This window comes from Perognathus longimembris, chromosome 9, assembly GCF_023159225.1.
Source record: "Perognathus longimembris pacificus isolate PPM17 chromosome 9, ASM2315922v1, whole genome shotgun sequence".
In the NCBI taxonomy this organism is placed as follows: domain Eukaryota; kingdom Metazoa; phylum Chordata; class Mammalia; order Rodentia; family Heteromyidae; genus Perognathus; species Perognathus longimembris.
In genome coordinates this window covers 17,363,607-17,385,588 of record NC_063169.1, presented here as the reverse complement: position 1 = coordinate 17,385,588, position 21,982 = coordinate 17,363,607, and the positions used below count along the sequence as shown (strand labels likewise).

Genomic DNA, 21,982 nt, shown 5'->3' with positions numbered 1-21,982 from the left:
ACGCACCCCTAGAGTCATATTAGCTTGAGGCTGCCAAAATAAGAGTCATTCCACCAGCACCACCAACTTGTAATCGCTTAATAAATCAGATGATGTCTCCAGAGACATCTAGCAGCGGCCAAAAGGAAGAGATTAATCATCATCATCATCATCATCATCATCATCATCATCATCATCATCATCATCAGTCAAGCTTTGGTGGCTCACCCCTGTAATCCTAGCTACTCAAGAGGCTGTGATCTGAGAATCAAGGGTGGAAGATTCTTATCTCCAAGTAACCAGCACGGAAGCTGGAAGTAGGGCTGTGACTCAGGGGACAGAGCCCAAGTCTTGAGCAAAAATGCCAAGAGAGAGTGTGAGGCCCTGAGTTCAAGCCCTAGAACTTGTTAAAATCAATAATAATAATTAATAATAATAATAGCAAACATTGAACTTGCAGTCACCGGATGAAACATTCCCAGTGAATTATCCCAGAAAGTTCCTCTAGGAGCATATATATGACTGACAACTTTGCTTTCCATTCTGTGTGCACAGAAGAGCTACAGCTCAGAGAAGGAAAGTGATTTGCCCCAGGCCCCAGTGTGAGTCTGAAAAGGAACCACCATTCAACCCAATGTCTTCATCATTACCCAAATGGTCTAATTTTAATTTTTTTCAAAAAAAAAGCCTTATATTATATTTCTCTTTGCTTTTTCCACTTTTTTTTCTTTTTGTGGGGGGGAGGTCAGGGGCTGCAGATGTTGGAGCTTGAATTCTGGGCCTGGGCACTGTCTTTGAGCCTTTGTGCTCAAGGCTAATTCTCTACTACTTAGAGCCACAGCACCATTTCCAGTTCTCTCTCTCTCTCTTTCTCTCTCTCTCTCTCTCTTTCTCTCTCTCTCTCTCTGTAGTTAATTGGACTCTCAAGGACTAGCTGGCTTTGAACTGTGATTCTCAGATCTCAGCCTCCTGGGTAGCTAGGATTACAGACGTGAGCCCATAAATTTTAATTAGAAAAATAAAACAGCAGCCTCTCCACAAAAGAACCCTTTTGCTTTCATCGAAGCAAGCAAGGATGGCGTCCCCTGGCCATCCTGAATAGGGATTAGAGTGCTACACATGCAACCTCCATCAGAGAAACCTGCCTCAGAGAAACAGCACCGGTGCTGTTCCAACTAGGAATTGCCCACTTTCTGCTTGTTTTTTGTATAAGTAAAAGCCAAGCCTATTTCTGAAGTACCCCAGTCAAGACTTCTGAGCCCTGTTGAGAGGGAAAAGCCTTCCTGAGTGTACATGGGGAAAGTGCAAAGAACATTCTGTCCTTCACTCACAAAGAAAATTCAACACAAAGCATCCTTGCCATATAGGAGGTGCAATTCAAGAGCAGGGAAAGAAGAGTTGAAAAGATAAGCCTCTTGTCAATAGCCCAGGAGGACGACAGTAAATACACCACCCTGACATATTCAAGCAAAGTTGACGGTTCATTGACACCAAGACTTCATACTGCTTTGAGCTACAAAGCAGAAGCCCCATCTCAAATTTTAGTAGGTTTTGTTGTTGTAGTTGTTCTTAAAGAAACCTGCGGACATGAACCAATATGCATCCTCAAAACTCCCATCCACCGTCTCTCCTATAAAATGAGTTTTAGTAGATGTTAACTCTTTTGAGAACATGACAACATCTCAGTATAAACTATTTCAGGTGTTCATTAAGGAACAGAAAAAAACAGAGAGCATAAAGAGAGGGAGAGAGTCAGCCAATCTATGCAGGAAGTGCAGAGTCATGATGGTGAATAAACACTGCATAAAAAGGCTCCTGGTCTTCCACACAGCCCCTGTAGCCATTTATGCTTTCAAGCTCTTAATTTCTTTTAGCAGGAAACAATGTCATGGTGACAGTAACCTGCCAAATGCTGAAGCAGAGTTGGAGTCATTTAATGGGAGAAGCATTAGCGATGGAAAGCCAGGCACACTTGTTACCGGGCCCATTCCTATTATACCCCGCAGGGTAATCTTGGGTAAATGATTATGTCTTTTGTAGTGTCCTCTTGAAAATGATTTATTGGGTTAGATTAGACATTTTCTAATTTTATGATATTCTTTGTACTATTGAAATATATGGTTTCTATGCTAGTCTGTATATTCTACTTATTTGAAGAAGATAATTACAGCCAGGCAAGGTGGTTCACACCTGTAATACCAATATTTGGGATGGTGAAGCAGGAAGTTCTTGAATTTGAGGCCAATCTGCATTACACAGTGAGCTGCAGGGTAGCTCTGTGACTTTATCTCTCAATAGATAAATAATTACTGATAATATAACCCAAGTCAAAGAATTTTTATTGTCCTAATAAAAGGAAGTCATGACATAAATTATAATTTTAACACAATGACAATTTTCCCTGAGTATCCCTTTATTATACAAGTTACTGAAGAAAGTGCAAGGCCTTTTAGGCAGTTTTACATTCTAGAATATAGAGGACACTTCATCTTTTGAGTATAAAGAGTGATGGCAGCCATTTGAAAACTAGTATTGACACGCCTGCCTTTCAAAACCTATCATGTGTCAAGAGACACAAATTATATCACCTGTGACTCACAACATGACTAATATCAGGAGGCAGGAAATATGACTAACTTCAAGTTCTTTAAAACTAAAAAATGTATTTAAGAATTAAAAGTCCAGCAGTAGCTACTATGAACTTCTGTAAGGAGAACTGGTGAAAGTAGTGTGAAGGAAGGCAAAAGGGACTTGGAAGGAGGGGTGTTGACTTTAGGACATGAACTAAGCATAGATTTTTTTTTAAATCATTCCTTTTTACACCTACTTAAAGATAATTTAGAAAGGCAAATGCAATTTTTAAATACCAAAATACAGTACCCAAAGCCTAACGTATGAAACTGTAACCTCTCTGTACATCACTTTGACAATAAATAAGAAAAAAAAAAAAGCAACACCTAGAAAACATTTGGTGTAAACCAACTGCACAACTCTTGGCGGCAGAGGGAAAGGGGGAGGGGGGGAAATGAGGGAGGAGGTAACAAGTAGAACAAGAAATGTACTCACTGCCTTTCATATGAATCTGTAACCCCTCTATATCACACTTTGACAATAAAGAAAAAGTAAAGCCAAAAAAATAAAAACAAATGTCAAAATACAAATGCAAGTCAGAACCTAGTGGTTTGCCAGTCACAGGGAAGAACCTCAAAGGTGGAAAAAATTAAAAGTGACAACCTTTAAAAATAGTCACTTCTACATGAAGAATTATTCTTCAAAGATACAGCACTAAGGGAAAGAAGGAGGAGGGAAATTTAGAAATTCGCTGGATACATAAAACTAGAAAGCATAAAACAGGTTAATCTGTTTCTCCTAATTTACCGCTTTCACCACACCATCATTCGCTTAAAAAAAAACAACAAACGTATTTCATAAAACTGATAGGACAGAATATTCTTGCAATAGTATCACAGCCCATGAAGCATCAAGGAAGAGTAAAAAAATTAACCATTATATAAAACCCAGGTCAAACAAAACACAAAAATGCAAGTGCCTCAAGCTAATAAAAATTCTTACCAAATGATTATCAAAGAAAAATTGTAACATGCTAACTTGAACTAAATTGCCTCATAAAGTATGTGGAGATACACGTACATAGACACATATGTGTCACACTTTTAATCAGGAGACTAGGATTTTTAAATTAAGAAATAGACCTCAAACACTCCACCACTGGTTTGGCAGTGTAGCTAAGTGGTAGGGCTCTGGTTTCACATGCATAAGGTCATCAGTTTGGTTCTAGACACAGAAAAAAAAATTATTATTACTGTTGTTATTATCATTACTATTATTATTAACAAATTGTAAAGGAAAAAAGAATAGGTGTGGTTGAAAGCTTAACAGGAGAAATTGTAGATAATTTGGAAAACATTTTAGAGAATAAATTTACCAAAAATAAAAATACCAGAAAGATTAGAAAGAAGACAAAGGGATTTGATACATGTATGTTTACATAGAAAAGGAATTGGAATTGCTTAAATATCTTCAAAAAGGAAACTAAAACTTAGAAAATCTATGTATCGAACTTCCAAATTTACTATATAGCTACTCAAAGAAAAACTGTGGTATTTATGGAGAAACAGTGATTGATAAAACAAGATTTCTTAAAACCCACAAAATTAGGCCCACACAAATATTCTCAACTTTCCTCAAATATTTCTCAAATGTTCTCAACTACATTTTGAGAATTTAATTAAGGAAAGTTAGTTTTCACAACCAACGATGCTGGATATTCACAAGCAAAAAAAGCAAGTGGAGTTTATTCTACATGGTCTACTAGTGGTTACTTAAAAAAAAAAGAGGTCAAACGATCACAGACTTAGATGTAAAATACAAATTAGAATACTTTTTAAAAATAGTGGAAGAAAATCTTCAAAATCTAGAGGAAAGTAAAAAGTTCTGAGACTTGACAACTAAGCACAATGCATATAGAAAGATGAAAAGTTGGACTTTAAATTTTAAAATCTTGTCCCACAAAAGAACCTATTCAGATCATAAATAGCAAACTACAAACAAGGAGAAAATATTTACAAACTACATATCTAATGAAGCACTACATATGTAGAATACATAAAGCAATCCTAAGCTATTAAAATACAGTAAGTAAAAGATATGAAGTGGGCTATACCAGGTAGGATATCCAAATGGCAAGTAACCACATGAAAAAGGCCATGCAAATTAAAACCATCAAAAACACAATGGAATATATCACAACGCACCTACCAGGCTGGGTAAAATTAAAAATAGTGATTCTACCAAACTGGCAAAGATACATGGAAACTAGAACACTCAGACACTGCTGATGGGCTTTTTAAATGAGATAGCCACTCCAGAGATAGTGTTACTGCATCTTAGAAACTTACATTTGCACATGCCATATGCAATCCTAGACACACACACACACCCCAAATTAAACTATATTTATTCAAATACCTGTGCCTCAATATCTTTAATAGTTGTCCCCATATTCAGGTCCTCATTAAATGCTTCTTTAGGATTTGTCATCTGGCATACTTTTAGGTGAACTGTCCAGCTACAGAATCCTTTACCTCGGAAAATGAACTGTGAGCCCATTAAACAAGAATGTCACCCTCCCCTCTCCCTCTGACCCCAGGAAACCATTTTTCTACTTTCTATCGCTACAAATTTAACTATTTTAAGTATCTCACATAGGTGCAAACATATATTATTTATCTTTTTTTCAGATTTCAATTTTTTATTGTAAAGGTGATTTTGTATATTGTAAAGGGAATTTTTTTTATTATAAAGGGGTTACAGTTATGAGTCAGGTAATGAGTACATTTCCTTTTGAACCGTGTCACCCCCTCCCTCATTCTCTCCCAGTTTTCCCCCTCAAGTTGTATAGTTCATTTCTAACATCATGTCTAGTGGGTTTCACTGCTGAATTGGTTCACTCTTTGTCCCACCATATCTGTGCTTCACATTTCCCTCTCCAAATCAGATAAACACAACACAAAGGGTATAAAAATAAACATTTGTCTTTTTGTAACTGGCTTATTTCACAGTGAGTAATATTCTTAGGGTTACCTATGTTATAGCATAGAAATATCAAAATCCCTTTCTTTTCTAAGGTTAGATGATAGTCCATTGTTCATATATATTGCATTTTGTTCATCCATTCATTTGTTGATCACTTGGGTTATTTGACTATATAGATATATGACTCTATGAAACAAATAAAATAGCAATACCATGCACATAAAGTAGAAACTATAGGAGACATAAGAACAAATGAAGAAATAAACTTTATACTATTATATATTATGTTATTATATATGAAGAAAGATACTTTATATACAGGAGACTAACATTACTCACGGTCTAAGACAAGTGAAATTTAAACTATAGTAAATACTACATAATTTAAAAAAAACAATTGGATATTATGGCTATATCTGAAACCTTACACAAAACCAATAAAAATGAAACCTTAGAAGTACTGAGTTGACTTACTTTGAGGATAGTCAAATAAAATAGATCACCCCACATATTCACTCCATGGAAAGTGGTTAAGTTTGACATAGGCCATGTTGAATGTTAGGAAAATAAATAATGTATTTAATTTAGTCTATTAGAAAGTATCAATTACTTTGTTGATGATAATTTTAAAAGAGAAAGAACACTTATTGGTAGGTATTTTTCAAAATTAACCAAATGTTAGCCCACAAAGAAAACCTCAGTAAATTTCATGATATAGGAATATTATAAAGAACACTCTCCTATAGCAATAAGTTAAAATATAAATTAAAAACAAAAAATGAAGAAGACCCTTCTTAAAAAATCTATTAACTAACAGTTGAAGAAAATAAGCAAATACAAATTGCTCTATGGGATTACTAGCATTAAATATACAAATCAACTTAAATGAGTTCAATTCTCAGTTCAAACCTTGGAATCCACTAAAAAGCAAAAGAAATCACAATGAAAAATATGCAAATATATGAGGATTGGGAGAATCGTTCAGTGATAGAGTATTTGCCTAGCAAGGATCCTAAGTTCAAATCTCAATACTGCAGAAAGGAAGAAAAGAAAGAAAGAAGGAAGGAGGGAGGGACGGAGGGACGGAGGGAGGGAGGGAGGGAGGAAGGGAGGGAGGGAGGGAGGGAGGGAGGGAGGGAGGGACGGAGTGAGGGATGGAGGGAGGAAGGGAACAAGGCAGGTAGGCGGGCAGAAAAAAAGAAAGAAACTGTACAAGGATACAGATTGCTTAATCACAAGTAATAAATAATACCACTAAACACATGATAGCATTTAAATCTTAATAATATAAGTGCAAATTAAAGCAACACTAGGGTGCAACTTTGGGGCCATCAGCCTAGCAGCAACTTCAAAGCTAGACGATGTTCTGGCATGGTGGCAGGCAGCAGGTGTTCCCACATATCCTAAATGGGAATGCAAACTGGTCCCCCCCGCCATTTGAGGAAATCTAGCAATGCCTCACTACAAACAACATTTACTCCTTGACCAAGAAGTTTCTCACTGCTAAAGAAGACATCCTAAAAATACACCTCTACTACTAGAAAATAATCATAAATAGGTTGTTTACTATAACAAATTTTTGCATTCACATAATAGTAGAAATCACTTAAGTGTTCAAATACTGGTGCTAGTTGAATAAGCTTGCTATATATGCATATATAGTTTTTCACATAGGAATACACAAATGGCAGAGAATTTTATTTATATATGTATATATGAACATAAATATTTGCATATGCAATATATAATAAATTATATATGTATGTGTGCATGTAATATATAGCATAATATATAATGCACACATCTACTATGCTGTATTACATGTAAAAATAGAACAATTAAAACATAGATGTATCTTCTAACTTTTATGAAAAGAAACCAAAGAAGAAAGTTAGAAAACAAATAAATTGGTAACCTAAGGAAGGAGAGTGAAGAAAAAGGAGACCGAAGGATAGAGGGTGGAAATATAAATCTATCTGCTACTGAAAAAGCATAGATGCAATGATATGACACTAATATAAGCACACTTAATATATAGATCTTAGTTTCTTAATACCATTCTCCACTAAAAGGAGCCAGAGCTTCCTGGAGAAATTGCTGATTCCAGGGCTAGGGTATGGAAGACAAAGGAGAATTTAAACATTTTAGTGAGTCACAAAACAGGAGAGTGTCCTTACAAAATAAAAATGATGGGGTTGCTTCAAAAAGATCCAGCTTGAAGAAATTCCCACTCGTACACAGGAAAATTTTAAGCAAAAGAAAATAAAGACAACCATCAGTGAGTTTTAATCCACTAAACCAAATAGGTATCAATGAATCTATACAGATAAGTTGATAAATAGGGGAGAAAAGTGAAATTTTACTTACAGAAGAGTGTCTGTCAACTGGTAAGTGTGGGAGTATTTAAATTAGAAAATAAATATTTTACCATCAATTTGAAGATTTCCATGAATGCAAATTAGCATAGGTGATAAATCTAAGGAGAAAAGTTTTATAGGGAATGTTTTACAGTTTTAAAAACTCCTCAGATTGCTTTTTAATTGATAGAGAAAAATAGCAAGAATTATATAGCAGAGAAACCTTGACTAGGTAATCAAAATTAAATCTCCAAGCATTCACAGTAGATAGACATCTCATGCCTCTGAGTGTGATAGCTACTCTGAAGACAAAATGTTACTATGGAATGTTCTAGCTGATGATGTAGTGAAATCTACCCGTGAAGAAGCAACACACAAATTCAACTTTTCAAAAACTCTATAAGATGGTTGAAATTTAGCTGGAGGTATGGCTCAAGGGGTAGAGCTCCTGCCTCACAAACACAAAGCCCTGAGTTCAAACCACTGTGCCATCAATAAGAATGAGAATACTTATAGTAACTAAACTGTACTCCTCAAAAAGCCTCTAATCCCAAGGCAGGCAAAGATTGTAGGATTGAAGTTCAAGGCTAGCCCAAGCACAAAAGTTAGAGAGACTCCCTCTCAATCAATAAGTGGATGTCATGGCATGTACCTGTTATTCCAGCTTGGGGGTGGGGTGGGGAAGTAAGTATAAGAATCACAGCCAGACATAAAAAGAGGACCTCAAAATTTATCAATACAGGGGCTGGGAATATAGACTAGTGGTAGAATGCTTGCCTCCTATATGAAGCCCTGGGTTCGATTCCTCAGCACCACATACATAGAAAAGGCCAGAAGGGGCGCTGTGACTCAAGTGGCAGAATGCTAGCCTTGAGCAAAAAGAAACCAGGGACAGTGCTCAGGCCCTGAGTCCAAGCCCCAGGACTTGCAAAAAATTAAATTAAATTAATCAATACAAATAGAAACTCAAAAATAATCTATTCAAATGAGACTAGAGGTATGGTTAAGGGGAAGAATGCCAGCCCAACAAATATGAGCCCTTGAGTTCAATTCTCAGTTCTGAAAAGAAGAATTCAGTAACATGTAAACAGTAATACAAGGAAGAAGCACTAAGCCTAACGCAGACTAAGAGCTACATGCAGTATAAAATCCAGGACTTGGTCATGTATTGAATGAAAACAGCAAATGCTATTAGGGATATTACTGGGTAAATCTACTAGATGGTAACATTAGATAAAACTATACATGTTATACTTCTTTTTTTTTTTTGGCCAGTCCTGGGGCTTGGACTCAGGGCCTGAGCACTGTCCCTGGCTTCTTTTTGCTCAAGGCTAGCACTCTGCCACTTGAGTCACAGTGCCACTTCTGGCCATTTTTTATATATGTGGTGCTGGGGAATTGAACCCAGGGCCTCATGTATACGGGGCAAGCACTCTTGCCACTAGGCCATATCCCCAGCCCTATACTTCTTAAATTTGATAACTGCACTGTGATTATGTAGAGTGTGTAAAGTCATTTGGAAATCCATTCGCAAACCTAGGCATGGTACTCAGGAATACTTCACAGTTGTCTTGTAACTTTTCTGTAATTAATCACTTCAAAATCAATAACTCTTATAGAGTACATGTATGCTTCATTTTTACAGAATGATTTGAAACAATCTTTTAGAAAAAATTTCCATACTTGTCCTTGAAGAGAAACATTGTCTAATAAAGTTGTAGCTTGTACATATAAACTACAGCTCCAAATTATCAACAAGGAATTCTGGGAAAAGAACATGGACAGCCTTGATCTCCTGTCACCTGATGTGACTTGAACTAAGAGCATCTTTCCTTGGGCTTTGCTTTTCCCAATTGCACAAAAATAGAGATTGTTTTTCAGGATTTCAGTGAGAAGCAAAGGATTTCTATCACAGCACATTTTAAAAGTGCAAGCAGCAGCTGGGCCTTGGTGCTCACACCTGTAATCCTAGCTACACTGGAACTGAGATCTGAGGATCCCATTTCAAAGCTGGCCTGGGCAGGAAAGCCTTTGAGATACTTATCTCCAATTAACGAATAAAAAAAGCTGGAAGGAGACCTCTGGTTCAAGTGGTAGAGCATTATCAGTCTTGAGTAAAAAAAAAAAAAAAAAAAAAAAAAGCCCAAGGAGTACCCAGGCCCTGACTTTAAGCTCCAGGACCAGGTCCAAAGTTATAAAAAAGAAAAAAAGGACAACATTAGGATGGGGGATAGAAATGAAAAGGGAGGGCTGGGGATATGGCCTAGTGGCGAGAGAGCTTGCCTCGTATACATGAGGCCCTGGGTTCGATTCCCCAGCACCACATATACAGAAAACGGCCAGAAGTGGCGCTGTGGCTCAAGTGGCAGAGTGCTAGCCTTGAGCAAAAAGGAAGCCAGGACAGTGCTCAGGCCCCTGAGTCCAAGGCCCAGGACTGGCCAAAAAAACCCAAATAAATAAATAAATAAATAAATAAATAAATAAGAAAAGAAAAGGGAGACTTTCATTAAGAAGCACCGGACACTCAAATGGACACATTGAATTGCAACCTCTTGTACAACCTTTTAAAGTCCAAAAATAAATAAATAAATAAATAATCCTATCTTCACAATAGGACCTGTGAAAAAATAGATATGTGAACATGCGTATAAAAATGCAAATATCGGGGCTGGGGATATAGCCAAGTGGCAAGAGTGCCTGCCTCGGATACACGAGGCCCTAGGTTCGATTCCCCAGCACCACATATACAGAAAACGGCCAGAAGCGGCGCTGTGGCTCAAGTGGCAGAGTGCTAGCCTTGAGCGGGAAGAAGCCAGGGACAGTGCTCAGGCCCTGAGTCCAAGGCCCAGGACTGGCCAAAAAAAAAAAAAAAAAAAGCAAATATCGGCTGGGAATATGGCCTAGTGGCAAGAGTGCTTGCCTCCCATACTTGAGGCCCTGGGTTCAATTCCCCAGTACCACATATACAGAAAATGGCCAGAAGTGGTGCTGTGGCTCAAGTGGCAGCCTTGAGCAAAAAGAAGCCAGGGACAGTGCTCAGGCCCTGAGTCCAAGCCCCAGGACTGGCAATAAATATATAAATAAATAAATAAATAAAATGCAAATAAATATATTGCAAATATGAGTTTATCATGTAAAAGATCTTAAGTCACTTCCAAGTAAGCAGATGGAAATGTTTACAGTAAAACCACTGTGGAAAGGTGATTTATCTCCTAGACTGCATTAGAGGCCAGATTTTAGAACCATCTTAGAGACTGTTAGATATATGTGTGCATGTGTGTGTACATATATACATATATGTACATATATGAATATATATGTGTATGTGTACATATATGTACATATATCCATAGAGAGAGATTTTATATATATATATATCTTACATCTTACAGTCCTGTTAGTGATTTATGTATACATATTATATATTAGATACAAAATATATTAGATATAATATATATGCAGACATATAAAAGGATCACCAATTCAACATTCCCAACAGCCAGTCACTGAAACACAGACTTTTTCTTGCAAATATTCCAATTTTCCATGCTAGAATATATTTTTATTTCCTATGTTTCTTATCATGAGCTTGATGAAAAGTCTAAAGATATGTTCTAATTATAAAGAAGAGGGAGAAACCATGGTCAGTTAGGTTACATGCAAGCTTATACCTGTTCTCCTAATCATTCTTGGTGCCTGTACTATTTTCAAGTATAGTAAAAATCATGTTTCATGAGCTACTAAGGTAACTGCTATTCTTCCTTTGAAAAAGTGAGTACTCTTTCTGCTATATTTAAAGCTGAGAAACTGAATGACTTAATTCTCGATTTTAATTAGTTTACATTCACCAAAAAAAAGTTCATGGAAGATGAGTTTTTAGTCAATTTTCCCTATTTTCCTTTCTTAGAAAATTTGGTGTTGAGGGCTGGGAATGTGGCTTAGTAGTAGAGTGCTTACCTAGCAGGCATGAATCCCTGGGTTTGATTCCTCAGCATTACATACACAGAAAACTCTAGAAGTGGCGCTGTGGCTCAAGAGGTAGAGTACTACTCTTGAGCAAAAAGAAGCCAGAGACAGTGCTCAGCCCCTGAATCCCAAGAAAGAGAGAGAGAGATGGAGGGAGGGAGGGAGGGAGGGAGGGAGGGAGGGAGGGAGGGAGGGAGGGAGTGAAGGAAATTTGGTGTTGAAAGGGGTGACATGGATCATGGTGCATTGTATTCATAAACTGATCCTTTGAATGGCACTCCTTTGTACAATTACTTAAAGATTTAAAAAAAAGTATTTTTTAAGACACTGGTGTCATTCTGAATACGATTGTCTTAATTAAACCTGGTGTCTGTTTTTAATATTTAATTTACGAAATAAGCATCCCTGTTTGCAAATTTCAAAGCAAATCCATTGAAGATCCATGTTCTTATAAAACCTGAAATCAGAAACCACCCCAAAAGTTGCCCCTTTGGATTCAGCGTATAAGAGTCATGCCCACATGGGTAAAATGACTACCACATTACACAACAGGCATGAATCACATGACTTCAAAGAGAACTATTTGCAATGATTTGTTCTAATATTTATTAAGTACCTCTATTTTCAAGGCAGTTGGTATGAAAAATACAGCCCTACCTTTTAGGAACTCACATTAGGAAGGATATAAAATACACAGAACATTAATATAAGTGAGAAGATGATGAAGGAAATATAGGAGAAAAGAATAAAGAAGAAAAAAATATTCTCTTCTTCCATACCTGAAGTTAATTAAGAACAGCACATGAACTATGACTGATTAAGGGACAGTTTAGCCAGGCACCTGTATCTCATAGCTCTAATACTAGCTACTCAGGAGGCTGAGATCTGAGGATAGCAGTTTGAAACCAGCTGGGGCAGGAAAGTCTGAAATTCTCATCTCCAATAAACTACCTCCAAAAAAGCCAGAAGTGCATCTGTGGCTCAAGTGGTATAGGACAAGCCTTAAGCAAAAGAAGCTAAGGGACAGCACCCAAGCCCCAGGAACACACACACACACACACACACACACACACACACACACACACACACACACACACACGAGACTATTAGCTTCATGCTATGTATATGCTAATACCCATAGCAAACAATAGTTACCCTTAGAAAAGACTTGTTACTTGTTCCTATTTTGCTGATTCCCCAGACATTATTTTATTAAAAGTCAACAATATCCTACAAGTGTTATTAATTTAAAGTCATAGCAAATGTGGCTATATCTTTGTCCAAAGTAACACAACTATGAAATTTGAGACAAAAGACAACAAGCAAGAGCCTTGCCCTTATGTACTCATTCAATGTACTTAGAGAACACACAAGCAAGTCCTGCAGCTAATGGTTTTACAATGGAGATTTTTTTTCCCCCAGGTTCCCACCTTAGTCAAGTCCATACACAACTGGGGTCTCCTGTAGTCACTAACACAGTCTTCAAGTACAGTTATGTACACAGGCCCTCTTCATTCAATAAGAAGCCTAAGATTCGTTCCTGCTCCAGAGGTCTCCCCCAGACAGGTGCTCTGCATTCGTCTGGATGTGGCAGCGACAATCTGCTCAGGAAATATGCCAGATGTTTCAACAATAGATGTAACAGTTATCTATTTTTGTTATGGCAGCTCATTGAGTTTTTATCATTTTTAAGCTGTAAAATATAGAAAGAGACCCTCTGATGGCAAAGCCCTGTTTTCCATGAAAAAAACTTTCACTCTATCAGGCCAAAGCAGCTTTCCTCTTGATTTGTGTCTGAACCATGAGAGAGAAAAAGAAAAAAAAAAACTTCACAGATGCAGACTGTGCATTGTACGAAGAACATATGCATGCTTTTAAATCACTTTTATCTTACTTTTTACTAATGTAACCCTGAAACATAAAATATGTTCTCTTTTTTTTATTCACTGTTATAGGAAGAACAGATGGTGAAAGAGTTAGATTAAAGTAATATGGCATGTCCATTAAAATAAACCCCACTGCTGGGTGCTGGCCTCAAACAGGAGTTCTGTTTATTATAAGGAATGGCCTGGGTTTGCACTGAGTGGAAATTACCAAGGATTTTCCTAAGGATAAGCATAGGTGTAAGCAAAAAACTAATGACAAAATCAAATGTGTTTTCTTAATGACAATAAGACAAGTTAATTTATCTGAGAGGCTGGCTAACCCCATGAGCCTGTAATTATGAAATTGAACTATAAGCTGCACTTGTAATTTTAGAAATTTTAGGTCCTAGAAAACAACTAATGAGGGGGCTGGGGATATGGCCTAGTGGCAAGAGTGCTTGCCTCGTATATATGAGGCCCTGGGTTCAAATCCCCAGCACCACATATACAGAAAATGGCCAGAAGTGGCACTGTGGCTCAAGTGGCAGAGTGCTAGCCTTGAGCAAAAAGAAGCCAGGGACAGTGCTCAGGCCCTGAGTCCAGTCCCCAGGACTGACCAAAAAAAAAAAAACAACTAATGAAATTGCAAAGAGAGTATACAGTAGAAATTATGGTGCTACATTTTTGGACTCCTATAAGAAACTGTGGGCTGCCTTCCATGTCTAATTTATTGGTTTATCAATAAACAGTAAGGCTTATTCTGTATATAAAATACACTAAGCAATGTTAGATGTGTTTCCATTTCTACACAAGCTTGGAAAATATTTAGTATTGGAGAAGAATCCTTTTGCAATACTTTTTAAGGACTTCACTTTAATTCCATATGGCTCAAAAAGAGTTAAGAGTTTTAAAACTAGTTCAAGTGAAGAAAGACTAGACACTTAGATGGACATATTAAATTGCAATTCCCTTGTACAACCTATTGAAGTTTATTTTTAAAACAAAGAAATAAAAAACATAAAAACACTCCAAGAAAGAGTAGAGAATATTTATTTTTCTTTTCTTGATGCTGAGGATAGAATCCAGAACCTTACGCATGCAAGGCAAACACGCTATTACTGAGCTACAACACCCCCTACCTCAGAAAATATATTCTTGAAAACATATCAATCTCAAATGACACTCCAGAGTTGAGAAGATGAGTAGTGAATATATCCATTAATACTCTAAATAATTGGAAAGAAAATACTGACTCAAAAGTTCAACTATAAGTAATATAAAATGTTTGGGCCATTTATTCCTTCATTTTTAAGAAATAGTGTAAACTATCAGCTTCCCACAATCAGAATTTGTGAATGGGTTTACTGATAGAAAGGGTAACGCTAATCAACATCCATTGTTCTCATAAAGTGACATGCTAAATCAAAACCCCTTTGTGCAACTACTCTGAGATAACAAAAAGAAATGAAAGAAAGAAGGGAGAATATGGGTTTACAAAAAATAAATTCACTCATTTTAGTGCTTTGATGCATTTACAGTATCTTCTATTACTTGTCTTTTTTTTGTAACTTTAGCTCATATTTTTGTTAGTTTAGAGCCAAAAAAATTTCTGGTGAGAAATCTTGCATACATATAAATACCCTGATGTGCTTTATAAGGTTAGAAACATGGGAAGCTGTTTGACTATGCCTCAAATGTGGTTTGAAATGTCATAGGTCTTCTCTTAATCCACCCCCCATAGTCACAAAAATGTTCCTGGGATTCCATTCGCTGGTTTTTCTCACAGAACAGTAACCATAGTCGAGTCTCCTTAGCTGTCAGAGTGACGTGCAGCTGGAAGGGAGTAGTGCACAGCCCAGGGGCCAGGCTTCCTCCGGTGTAATTCTATAAGGCATCGCCTATACGGTTCCATATGGAGAGAACTGTTCCCAAACCACGAAATCCACTAGCATCCCTTTTGTAAACCCAAAGGTGAAGTCTTAAAAAGACTTGTTAGCATTTTCCACTGCTCTGGAGATGGCGAATAGGTAATAACAAGTATGCCATAAGCCTTTAATTAAATCCTTTACCTCATGGCATCCTCAGCTGTAAGTGAACAAGAATATCCAAACTTGCACAGATAATGTAGAAAGAGCTCTAGCTCACTGGGGAAATCCTGGATTTCCAGGACCAGTAGCATTCATTTTAATGGTAATTATCTTCTGTGATAGGCCTCGGCCATGAGCCAGAAGCACTTCCACAAGCCCTTGCTGATGGATGCGCTCACTCTCTCTCTCTGATTTTCCACATGTAAGTGGCAGATTAGATGGGCTTGAGCGAGATGGGCACAGGTGGTGCCACCTGCTCCAACCCCAGACTTTAGTCTTGTTTGGCCTCCTCTGCTTTATTCTAGGTGGAGACAAAGAAAGAGCTTTCTGAGCGGCACTTGGCAGTGTCCTGAAGCTGGTGTCCGTTCAGCAGGCTAATCTGATGGGCTCCGCAAGCTCAATGTGGAGGTCTCACAGACTTATATGACTTGGGGGGGAGGGGGAGGGATGAAAATGAAGGACCTTCACCAAGGTAATCCATTTCCAATGATGACTAGAAGTGGAAGAAGGGGTCTACCTTTTCTTCTGAGCTAAGCACTGTAAGATTAAAGAAAAGCTAAAGAGCAAAAACCACACAGCAAACATCAGAACCTTCTCCCCAGCTATCCGAACTGAGGCCCACAACAAGGATAATGATCACACATTTGACATATACAAAATATTGATTGATGTAAAGATATGCTGTAAAATTATTAGCACAGTCACATTAGCTAACATATCCATTACCTCTTTCGTTTCCGTTGTATGTGTATGTGTGTGTGAGAGAGAGAAAAAAAAACTTCCTACTCTCAGAGTCAAGTATACAGTAAAGTATTAATAACTTCAATCACTACACTCTAAAATAAATCTCCAGAATTTATCCATTTTTTTTCTTTTAGGTGGTACTAGTGTTGGAACTCAGGACTCAAAGCCTTGGCCTTGGTACGTAGGCATAGTACCATTTGAACCACACCTCCAGCCCTTTTTGCTTTTTATTTCTCAATTAATACATTACTTTTTGCCCTGGTTTCCCGGAAACACAATCTTCTTGTTTACACGTCCTGTATAGCTGCCATGACAGGCATGAACCACTGTGTCTAGCTTTATGGACTTGAAATGACATTTTTGATTGGGATGGGGAGGCCTCATTCATTCTTTTTCAACCTGGCCTTGAACCTTGATCCTCCACATATCAGCCTCCAAAATAACTAGTAATACAAGTATGGGTCACTGTGGCTGGCACAGAATTTATTCATCTTATAGCTCAAAGTGTTTTACCTTTTAAACTACATCTGCCCATTCCCTACATTCTAACTTCAGACGAGATCAGGCGCGTTCAAGGTGGTATGGCCATAGACTAACTTCAGCAAGTCATCTACTCTTTCTACGACTCTACCTTTTAGGTTCCATAAATGAGTGAAATCATACAGTATTTCATTGTCTGGCACATTGCACTTAGTATAATGAACTCCTAATTTGTCCACAAGTGATAGGATTTTCTTTCTTTCTTTTTCTTTTTTTTGCCAGTCCTGGGGCTTAGACTCAGGGCCTGAGCACTGTCCCTGGCTTCTTTTTGCTCAAGGCTAGTAGCACTCTGCCACTTGAGCCACAGCACCACTTCTGGCCGTTTTCTGTATATATGGTGCTGGGGAATTGAACCCAGGGCCTCATGTATAGGAGACAAGCACTCTTTGCCACTAGGCCATATCCCCAACCCTTCTTATTTTTTAATGCCTGAATAACCTCCTATTATTATATATCACATTACCTTTGTCACCTGATCCATCAGTAGATGTTTCAGGTTGTTTCAGTGACTCACCATTGAGAAAACTGCTTCAGTGAATATGGTAATGCAAATACTTCTGTGAGATACTGGTTTTGTTTCCTGAAGGTGAATATCAAGAACTAGGGGTTGCTGGATCACATGGCAGTTCAATTTTTAACTCTTTAAAAAACTTTCAAATGCTTAAAATACTTCCTAAAGCTTTGTTGATGTTGTTGATCTGTTGGAAAATGAATTCTCTTGTACTGATCTTTACTACTGCTTTCTACCCAGAACTTCATTTACTTCTGCTTTAATCTGGTTCCTTTGGCTAATTTTGTGTTCAGTTGGTTGTCTTATTTTTCCTTTAATATAAAGTAAGTGCAATGAAGATCATTTTTATTTTTGTTTTTCTAGTGCTGGGGATCCGGCCCCGTGTCTAGCACTCTATCACTGAGCTATATTCTCAATCCTTATTCTTTGTTTAAAATGTTTATATTTAGACTAGTAGAGTAGTTCTAGCCTATATAGTCCTAGCTACTTGGGAAGCAAAGGTCAGCTGATCATGGTTCAACAAGGCATAAAAGTTGGTAAGATTTCATTTCAACCAATGGTTGGGTATGAGAGTACATGCTTGTAATCCCGGCTTCAGGGAAAACACAATGGCTCTGCACAATGTTACCTGCATCCTCAGAGACACAGGGAAGTAAAAGGGTCTCAGCTCAGGTCAATCTGACAATAAAATGAGACACTACCTCAAAAATAACCAAGGCACACAGGGATAGAAGGTGTGACTCAAATGGCAAAGTGCCTTGCTAGCAAACACAAAGTTCTGACTTCACTCCCCAGAACTGCCCCACCACAAAAAATCAAAAACAAAAACATTTACATGTAAACTTTCCTGTTAGAATTATTTTTACAGCATCCTATAGCTTTGGCATGTTCTTTTTCTGTTTGCACTTGGTCACATATTTTTTTCCTCTTTTTTATTTTTACTTCAATCCATCCGTTAGTTGGGAGTCAGTTGTTGAATTTCCACATATTTGTGAAATTTTTTCAATTTTCCTCCTGTTACCGATTTCTAGTTTCATACCATTGTGGTCAGAAAAGATACTTGATATGATTCCAACATTCTTGAATGTACTGAGGAAAGGATGGGCCAAAGCCAGCACCCTGCTTACCACTGCCTGCACCTCCTTCAACCAATTGCCAAGGGATAAAAAAGAAAGAAACTGTGTTCCTAACCTCCCAGGACTGACCACATCATGAAATTTCTTTCCAAAAAGTTACCTTTGTCTCTTTATCTGATCCATGGATATAATTTTCTTAAGGGCTCAACTTTAGCACTTTATTTAAATAAGTACAAGAGTTAGTAAAAGTCGGGGCTGGGGATATGGCCTAGTGGCAAGAGTGCCTGCCTCATATACATGAGGCCCTGGGTTCGATTCCCCAGCACCACATACACAGAAAATGGCCAGAAGTGGTGCTGTGGCTCAAGTGGCAGAGTGCTAGCCTTGAGCAAAAAGAAGCCAGGGACAGTGCTCAGGCCCTGAGTCCAAGCCCCAGGACTGGCCAAAAAAAAAGAGTTAGTAAAAGTCAAAGATTGTACTTGAAGCACTGAAGTCTCACCTTGCTGAGCAAAAAAAAATTCTAGCTTGGCACCGGTGGCTCACACCTATAATCTTAGCTACTCAGGTGGTTGAGATCTGAGAATCGTGGTTCGAAACCAAGCTGGGCTGGAAAGTCTATGACAATCTTATTTCTAATTAACCACCAGAAAACTGGAAGTGGTAATGTGGCTCAAGTGGTAGAGCACTGGTCTTGAGCAAACAAGCTAAGGGACAGCACCCAGGCCCAGAGTTCAAGCCCCACAAATGAAAAAAAAATTTTTTCTAAAGTAATATTCACATGTGCATATACAAAGATCATCTAAAAAGACCTCCTTCTATCTCTATAAAAGGGGAGAGTAATTCCAAATTTACACATGTACAAGAAGTAGAAACAAGCCAGTTCAGTACAGACTTCCTGGGAAGATGACTTTATTTGTATGCAAAATGCATACAATTTTTTTTTATTAGTGATCAAGGACTGCGTGTCTTTTCTGTAACATGTAAAGTGAAGGGATATCTATGTTGGCAGTGGGAACAGCACTGTGTCAAAAGAGAAAAGTTGCCTGCAAAATAATTGCTACTTCTTTGCTCTGCCAATCAATAACTTCGATTCTCAGAGTAGTAATCACTGGTGGACTTCTGAGGCCAAGAAGGACATTTGCAGCAGGAGAATTTCTACATTCACCAAAAGGAAGCAGATTGCTCATAATGAAAATTAAGATGATTCTGTAGGATTCTTTAAGGTAACAGATACAGGAAAGAGCTGCAAGCATTATAGTGTATCTGAAGCAAGTGATTAAATGATTTCAGAAGCCTGCAGAGTGTAATATATGGATTATTAGGAAGTGATGCAGTGAGTGTATTGGTTACTACTGATGCGGGAAGTGACAAGAAGAGGCAGAATGATACCACAGAGTAGGATGGCTTGCTCTGACTATACTAACCATAAACATGCCAAGGTAAGAAGTTCAAAAGGAAACACTGGCATCTGGAAGCAATTCATCCTTGGTGGACATGATCAAACAATAGAAGATAACTTCCAAGACAAAGTACTAATGACTAGTTGCATTAAAAATAGGTGGAGCTAAATTGTTATACAAATTCAATGCAATACCTATCAAAATCCCAGCCACATTCTTCACTGAAATAGAGAAACCAGTCCATAAATTCATATGGAACAGCAAAAAACCTAGAATAGCCAAAGCAATTCTAGGCAAAAAACATAGTGCAGGAGGTATCACCATACCAGACTTCAAGCTCTACTACAAGGCCATCATAACAAAAACAGCATGGTATTGGTATAAAAACAGATCGGAAGACCAGTGGATTAGAATTGAAGACCCAGAAAAAAAAACCGCACTCTTACAGCCAACTGATATTCGACAAAGGAGCTAAAGACATACAATGGAATAAACATAGCCTCTTCAACTACTGGTGCTGGGAGAACTGGGCAGCCATATGCAGAAAACTCAAAGTAGACCCAAGCCTATCACCATGCACCAAGATCAACTCAAAATGGATCAAGGACCTCAACATCAGACCTGAATCCTTGAAACTACTGAAGGACAGAGTAGGAAAGACACTAGAACTTATAGGCACAGGAAGGAACTTCCTGAATAGAGTCCCAGGGGCACAACAAGTAGGGGAAAGACTCAACAAATGGGACTACTACAAATTAAAAAGTTTCTGCACAGCTAAGGTCATAGCCACCAAAATAGAAAGACAGCCAACGATATGGGAAAGGATATTTACCAGCACAGCAACAGACAAAGGCCTGATATCTGTCATCTACAGAGAACTCAAAAAACTAAGCCCCTCCAAGCCCAATAAACCTATTAGGAAATGGGCAAAAGAGCTAAAGAGAGACTTCACAAGAGAAGATATAAAAATGGCAAAGAAACACATGAGGAAATGCTCAACATCCCTGCTAGTAAAGGAAATGCAAATAAAAACAACCCTGAGATACCACCTCACCCCAGTTAGAATGGCCTATACTCTGAACTCAGGAAACAACAAATGCTGGAGGGGCTGTGGGGAAAGAGGAACCCTTCTCCATTGTTGGTGGGAGTGCAAATTAGTACAACCACTTTGGAGAACAGTATGGAGGTTTCTCAAAAAGCTCAATATAGTCCTACCCTATGACCCAGCCATACCACTCCTAGGCATCTATCCTAAACAGCAAAACCCAAGATATCAAAAGGACATTTGTACTTCCATGTTTATTGAGGCACAATTCACAATAGCCAAAATTTGGAAACAACCCAGATGCCCCTCCACAGATGAATGGATCCAAAAAATATGGTACTTATACACAATGGAATACTACATAGCGATTAGGAATGGTGAAATATTGTTATTCGCAGGGAAATGGTCAGAACTCAAACAAATAATGTTGAGCGAGACAAGCCTAGAACACAGAAAACAAAGGGGCATGATCTCCCTGATATATGACTGTTAACAAAGGGAGATGGAGAGACAGTAGAGACCAAGTCTGTGAACACTGTATATGTGCTTGATACATTGTATATTGCATATGGGTCTACCTGACCTAGACAAGGGATGGAAAAACAGGTTGTAAGATATCACAAGAAATGTACACACTGCCCTACTATGTAACTGTACCCTCTTTGCACAACACCTTGTAAAAAAAATTTTTTTGCTCAATTAATAATAAAAAAATTAAAAAAAATAGGTGGAGCTGAAAGACAAACCAATGCAACAGCAATACTTGCAAAACTATATGGTGTAAACCAACTGTACAACTTATGAGGGGAAGGGAATGGGGAGGGGGGAAGGTAGGGGGAAAATGAAGGAGTAAGTA

The 21,982-nt window shown here is 37.9% G+C and overlaps 1 protein-coding gene across 6 annotated transcripts in view; it reads right to left on the bottom strand.

The window, feature by feature from the left end:
- Sim1 (SIM bHLH transcription factor 1) overlaps positions 1-21,982 on the bottom strand; it is a 79,929-nt gene that overhangs the window by 4,275 nt on the left and 53,672 nt on the right. The window lies entirely within an intron of this gene.